A 7500-nucleotide genomic window follows, 5' to 3' on the forward strand; every position below is an offset into this window, starting at 1 on the left:
TCTACCGATGCAGACTTTATGCAAGAAGATTAGGGGTCTGTTTGAACTTGGATGAGTTAGGAATCCAATCCCCCGACTGATCGCTCTTTGGTGGAACAACAACCCAAATTCATTGTTTCAGAAATAATGAATTGGTCCTAAAGGTATCAACGTTTGTGCTCTCTTCTATTTCTATGAGTGTTTTTGGGGATTTGGTCTGTCGAATTGTTCGACAACGCGTGATTCCATCAGAGCTATCTTCTGTAGATAATTTATGATTCGGCCGACTCTACCATTGTGGTACGCTCCATTGTGTGGGTTTGCTTCAAACGAAACCTCTTTTGATTGTCACGAAACCTAACCCATTGGTTGGTCTTACTAGGTGTTATTACATTAATAAGTATTTCGAGTCATTCCAAATAGCGATTTTGGGTACTAGAAATGGGTCCGAAATAGGATGACTCTTTCAAGACTTTTAACTCGATTTAAATAACTCGATTGTTTCTGGGGGGTCCTGTCGGGATAGTACAGGTCAAAAGTATCTAATTTGGGTATAGGAACCCATGAGTTGTTCTATGTAAGGGTTCCTCATAATTCAACAGATTGAAGATTGAATCAAATCAATTAAGTATAAATCTGGGACAAGGAGAGAGTCTAATTGGTCGATGCATTCTGTTTCTGTTTATGTATTCATATCGAATCAATAGAAACAATGATTCTATACCCCGATCTTAATGAAAAGAATACACCAACGCCAACCGAGTAGAATATACCCTAAATCCCGAGCTAGGCATTCTACTACAAAAGAGAAAAAAAAAAATGAGCCAGACCTCTTCTTTGATTTTATTATATTATTATATTATATTCATTGAATATTTTCATTGAAAATGGAATATTTCCATTTTATTTTCACATAATTATAGATAATATAATTAATATTGAATTAATCTTTTTTTTATTCATTTTTGATGAAAATGAAAATATTCTTTCATTTATTTTTTTTTTTATAGAAAACCCAAGGTAAAGTGAGAGAGTCTTATTTGTACAAGAACATAATATGTCTACACCATATCTAAATAGAATTGAAGAAAGGGTAAGTGGGATTCTATTGGATGAATCTTGAAACGAGGCATGACCCGCAGCAAACAAACTCAACTATGTGGTTCGATCAAAATTGTTGTTTCGACTAAGCAGTTATGGATGAATTGACAATTCCAATTTGAATCGACTAATTCGGTATATTCCACATTCATGAGAGTGCATCTATGTTTCTGCTTTACGAATATGATATTTTCTGGGCATTTCTAATAATATCAAGTCTTATTCCTATTTTAGCATTTCTAATTTCGGGAGTTTTAGCCCCGATTAGTGAAGGACCAGAGAAACTCTCTAGTTATGAATCGGGTATAGAACCAATGGGGGATGCTTGGTTACAATTCCGAATTCGCTATTACATGTTTGCTCTAGTTTTTGTTGTTTTTGATGTTGAAACGGTCTTTCTTTATCCATGGGCAATGAGTTTCGATGTATTGGGTGTATCTGTATTTATAGAAGCTTTCATTTTCGTGCTTATCCCAATTGTTGGTTCAGTTTATGCATGGCGAAAAGGAGCATTGGAATGGTCTTAGCTCCTGAATATTCAGACAATCAAAATCAAAAACAAAGAAAAGATTACATTGAGACAGTTATTAATTCTATTGAGTTTCCGTTACTTGACCAAACAACCCAAAATTCAGTTATTTCAACTACATCGAATGATCTTTCGAATTGGTCAAGACTCTCCAGTTTATGGCCGCTTCTCTATGGTACCAGTTGTTGCTTCATTGAATTTGCTTCATTAATAGGCTCGCGATTCGACTTTGATCGTTATGGATTGGTACCAAGATCGAGTCCTAGGCAAGCAGACCTCATTTTAACAGCCGGCACAGTAACAATGAAAATGGCGCCTTCCTTAGTGAGATTATATGAGCAAATGCCTGAACCAAAATATGTCATTGCGATGGGAGCTTGTACTATTACAGGAGGGATGTTCAGTACGGATTCTTATAGTACCGTTCGGGGAGTCGATAAGCTAATTCCTGTGGATGTCTATTTGCCGGGCTGCCCACCCAAACCAGAGGCAGTTATAGATGCTATAACGAAACTTCGTAAGAAAGTATCTCGAGAAATCTATGAAGATCAAATTGGGTCTCAACAGGAAAATCGATATTTTACTACCAATCACAAGTTTCATGTTGGACGCAGTACTCATACTGGAAATTACGATCAAGGATTACTCTATAAATCTCCATCTACTTCAGAAATACCTCCTGAAACTGAAACATCTTTCAAATACAAAAGTTCAGTATCTTCCCACGAATTAGTGAATTAGGCAGGATGCTTTTGTGCAGAATAACAAACAGCGGGTAAATCTTCATAAATTTCATCGTAAATGTGAAATACTCATACAAATACAAATGTGGGAGAGATCAAGAAGATGCAAGGTCGTTTATCTGCTTGGCTAGTCAAGCATGAGCTAGTGCATAGATCTTTGGGCTTCGATTACCAAGGAATAGAGACTTTACAAATAAAGCCCGAGGATTGGTACTCCATTGCTGTCATTTCATATGTATATGGTTACAATTATCTACGTTCCCAGTGTGCTTATGATGTAGCACCGGGCGGGTTGTTAGCTAGTGTGTATCATCTTACGAGAATACAGTATGGTGTGGATCAACCCGAAGAGGTATGCATAAAAGTATTTGCCCCAAGGAGGAATCCTAGAATCCCGTCTGTTTTCTGGATTTGGAAAAGTGCTGATTTTCAAGAACGGGAATCTTATGATATGTTGGGAATCTCTTATGAAAATCATCCACGCCTGAAACGTATCTTGATGCCTGAAAGTTGGATAGGCTGGCCCCTACGTAAGGATTATATTGCCCCCAATTTCTATGAAATACAAGATGCTCATTGAATGATAAGAAACTAATATTCACTTCTACGACTCCAGATATTCAAGGAATCTTTTTATGTTCTGTTCTAGATGAAACAGAATAACTGGACTCTCATCTCAGTATTATGAATGGGCTACTAAAGGGGCTTCATTGATATTCCCCAATTTGGAAGATATCCATTTCGGATGAGCAAAGCCAATAGGATGAATCAAAAGAGTTCTGCACCATGAACTTTGTACCGCGCACATCACTTAGATGGGCCCCGAAAAGTCACGTAGGAGGGAGTGAAGAAAGAGAAAGTGAAGAAATAGAATATGAAAGAAAATATGAAATTATGAACTCAAAATTCAGAAATGAAAAGGGGATCAGATTTTCTTTGTACTGTATCTGAAATGAATCCTGTCTATTCCTACCCTTCGATTCCTCTCTAGACTAGACTTTTGGGTTTTCAGCCAACTAACTTCAATTCAAATATGTATGAAGTATTAACATTCTTTTTGAGCGAGAGCAGGTACAGTATGAACAAACAAAAAAGAAGAGGGAACAGAATCTAATTCTTTTCTTTACCCATCAAAAAAAAAAATGGGGGATCTAGATATATCCCTAGATGGATAAGTATGTATCATGATCTAGACTATTAACGAATAGAATATGGATCCCGATCCATATCGATTCATTTGTATGAGTATCTATTCGATATATTAACCACGTGCCAGGAACCAGATTTGAACTGGCGACACGAGGATTTTCAGTCCTCTGCTCTACCAGCTGAGCTATCCCGACCATCCCCGACGCATCATCCTACTAGAGGGCTTGGGTCTATGTCAATTAAAGGGACTCAAAAAACATTAGAAAATCTTACCTCAGCCTTGGAATTTCTTGGATCTTCAAAAAGAAGACTTTGTAAGTGTAAGAGTAATGATATGGACTGTGAATGATTCAATAATGGAGATTCCTTGCCATATATGTTCATTTGTACGTAGATCATATCTATCACAAGACTTGTGATAAGAGAGAAAGATTTCTGGTCGGATCCATTTGTGAAAGAGTAGAGTGAGTGAGAAACATAGCTAAGCTCATTTTGAACCACTGACGAAAAAAGAGGATAAATGGTTAGGGAATGGAATAAAATAGGCCTTTTTTTTTTTATTGGGGATAGAGGGACTTGAACCCTCATGATTTCAAAAGTCGACGGATTTTCCTCTTACTATAAATTTCATTGTTGTCGGTATTGACATGTAGAATGGGACTCTATCTTTATTCTCGTCCGATTAATCAGTTCTTCAAAAGATCTTTCAGACTCTGGAGTAAATGATTTGATCACTGAATCTTCGATTCTTCCTTTTGGAATCGATTTAATTTAGCAAGAATTCTGCAATTTTTCATATAAATAATCAAAAAATCCGGATTCGGGTCGTGATTAATCATTTGATATTTAAGTACGTCTATGTACTTAAATAAGGTCATCCTTTCTGGAGTTTTGATAGAAGGATTCCTCTACCAATGTAGTCAACCCCGTTCGTTAGAACAGCTTCCATTGAGTCTCTGCACCTATCCTTCTTTTGATTCTCGCTTTCTGAACCCTTGTTTTCAGAAAACTGGATTTGGCTCAGGATTGCCCATTTTTAATTCCAGGGTTTCTCTGAATTTGGAAGTTACCACTTAGTAGGTTTCCATACCAAGGCTCAACCCAATCAAGCCCGTAGCGTCTACCAATTTCGCCATATCCCCCTTATGAGATCTCGATCTCATTGTGATCCCATCCCCTTCTTTCATTTATGTTGGAACCATTGAATTCATTAGATACTGATTCCTATATCGAAAAAGTGTCTGCTCCTATTTTATTTCTTGCCCATCTTCTTTCATATCTATTGGAGGACCATTCCATTATTTGGTCCAATCAGAAATGATTCTATCATTGATGTATCTGCAATTCAATATGGATGGATATATCCCACATATAGATGTTCCCCCCCCCTCTCATTTTTCCCGCGCAGTTTGGAATACTGGAACGGTCGATATTCATTCTTCTTTTTTTTTTTTTCGTCCTATCTCCTCCCTTTCCGAATGAAACAAAAGGAATATCTCAGTAGGATCTGGATTGCATCCTTATCTTATCCTTTCCTTAGGAACTACACTCTAATAGAAATAGAATTCATATAATCTGCTATAACTGCTATAACTAATAGTTATATTCTATTCTATAATAGAATATAGAATTATTTCATATGTATATAGTATTATTTTGCGTTTTTTAAATTTGATTTGAATGAAAAAAAAAAATTCTAGTGCTAGTGACTACTAATAAATGAAATAATCAAAAATAAATAATCAAATAGAAAATAATCAAAAATAAAATCAAAATTCATATTATATTAATAATTATTAATATTAATTAATATGTTATAATAATTTATAATAATTAATATTAATAATTATTAATAGCTAATAGCTAACTAAGATCCCAATAGTTTCCCGAATTCCTATTCACGCACTATTTCTGTTATATGAGCCCGCTTAGCTCAGAGGTTAGAGCACCGCATTTGTAATGCGATGGTCATCGGTTCGATTCCGATAGTCGGCTTTCTCTATTTGTTCTATTTTTTTTTTTTTATCAGGATTGATCATCTTTCCTTGAGACCAAGGAATATTGAGAAGACCCCCCCCTTTTTTTTCTCCAAATGTCGGGTTACCGATCTATTATGTTATGTCGCGGGAACTTCCAACTATGAATAAAGAATAAAAAACGGATTGGAGCCGTTTGATCTATACAGAACAAATCAAGAAAAGGATCCTTAACTTCCCATATATACAATATACAAAATAATACGGATATTGATACAATTCATCTTATTCCTCTTTGTAGTACTTCAGTGGATTTAGCTTCGTTTATCGTTTAGTTCAGTATTAATTTAGGTTTATTCTGTAAAATGAAATTTCAATAAAATTAAGGAGTCTTTATGTCTCGTTACCGAGGGCCTCGTTTCAAAAAAATACGCCGTCTAGGGGCTTTACCGGGACTCACTAGGAAAAGACCTAGATCCGGAAGTGATCTTAGAAACCAATCGCGTTCCGGGAAAAGATCTCAATATCGTATTCGTCTAGAAGAAAAACAAAAATTGCGTTTTCATTATGGTCTGACAGAGCAACAATTACTTAGATATGTTCGTATTGCTGGGAAAGCCAAAGGGTCAACAGGTCAGGTTTTACTACAACTACTTGAGATGCGTTTGGATAACATCCTTTTTCGATTGGGTATGGCTTCGACCATTCCGGGAGCCAGGCAATTAGTTAATCATAGACATATTTTAGTTAATGGCCGTATAGTAGATATCCCAAGTTATCGCTGCAAACCCCAAGATATTATTACTATGAGGGATGAACAAAGATCCAGAGCTCTGATTCAAAATTATATGGATTCATCCCCCCACGAGGAGTTGGCAAAACATTTGAGTCTTTATTCATCCCAATATAAAGGATTAGTAAATCAAATAATAGATATTAAGTGGATCGGTTTGAAAATCAATGAGTTGCTAGTCGTAGAATATTATTCCCGTCAGACTTGAACCTAACTAAAATAACAAAGCTTTGGACAAGCCCCTTTTTTTTCTTTCGCCGAAGTAAATAGATCTAAGAGGTTTGATCCGGATTTTTCTCCCATTCACGTATTACAAATGGATCAGCGGTGAGATTTTTATTCCTTGTCCATTCTTTCCGTTCCGGTATTTTCCATACCACAGCAATTAGGAATAGAGAATCTATATCAAATAAAGTACGATTGGAATACTCGTATCAATTGTTATTTGATTTGATACATTGTAGTCGGTACCGTTGGTGAATTAGGTGAAGGTACGGAGAGAGAGGGATTCGAACCCTCGGTAAACAAAAGCCTACATAGCAGTTCCAATGCTACGCCTTGAACCACTCGGCCATCTCTCCTACATAATCTTATGATTATGACCCAGAAACCGAGTGAATAGCGAGTCATTCATATTATTGTATTATTGCAATACAGGTATGACCAATCAATTCTAAATAGAAAATAGAAAACTTTTCATTAAAGAAAGATCTTCCCTCGAGGATCGAGGGATAAAAAAACATTTTTTTTCTTATCTTTTTCTTATCTTATTAAAAAGATTAAAAAAAAATAGATAGAATCTATCTATTCATGTTTGTCAAGAAGACGATCCCGTCTTATTCTTAGATTTATACTGGATTAAACCAATGAATTGGAACAAGTCAACTGACCCTATTTTATACTATGGTTACATTTAGACTATTATGGTTCCATAGGAATTCCAAAATTCCTTTCTAGTTTCAGATTTCTCAACAACAATTCCTCTCATGAGCTACCCCACAATCTATTACAAATTCATGAATCGTCCCATGGATTTTTTTGATATTTCGATTGCGTGGTGTATACACACTATGCACAAAAAATGGATGGTTATTCTTATTCTATTTTCATCATGGAATGATTCTATTATTTGATTTGATTTTTTTTTTCTTTGGATCATAATCAAATCAAAACTTCTAGAGTCATCAGAATCTGTAGGAAAAACTTCCTTGATTCCTGAGCTTCGATAAA

General features: G+C 35.7%; 3 non-coding genes across 3 annotated transcripts; 1 reads left to right on the forward strand and 2 right to left on the reverse strand.

The window, feature by feature from the left end:
• Positions 1-3622: 3622 nt before the first annotated feature.
• On the reverse strand, positions 3623-3695 carry TRNAF-GAA (transfer RNA phenylalanine (anticodon GAA)). The gene has a single exon. It is a non-coding gene; the product is annotated as a tRNA-Phe (tRNA).
• A 1728-nt stretch (positions 3696-5423) lies between these two features.
• Positions 5424-5496, forward strand: TRNAT-UGU (transfer RNA threonine (anticodon UGU)). The gene has a single exon. It is a non-coding gene; the product is annotated as a tRNA-Thr (tRNA).
• A 1268-nt stretch (positions 5497-6764) lies between these two features.
• On the reverse strand, positions 6765-6851 carry TRNAS-GGA (transfer RNA serine (anticodon GGA)). The gene has a single exon. It is a non-coding gene; the product is annotated as a tRNA-Ser (tRNA).
• Positions 6852-7500: the final 649 nt, after the last annotated feature.

Source organism: Tasmannia lanceolata, unplaced genomic scaffold, assembly GCF_043159265.1.
Source record: "Tasmannia lanceolata isolate RefF3 unplaced genomic scaffold, GAP_Taslan_0.1 ptg000673l, whole genome shotgun sequence".
In the NCBI taxonomy this organism is placed as follows: Eukaryota; Viridiplantae; Streptophyta; class Magnoliopsida; order Canellales; family Winteraceae; genus Tasmannia; species Tasmannia lanceolata.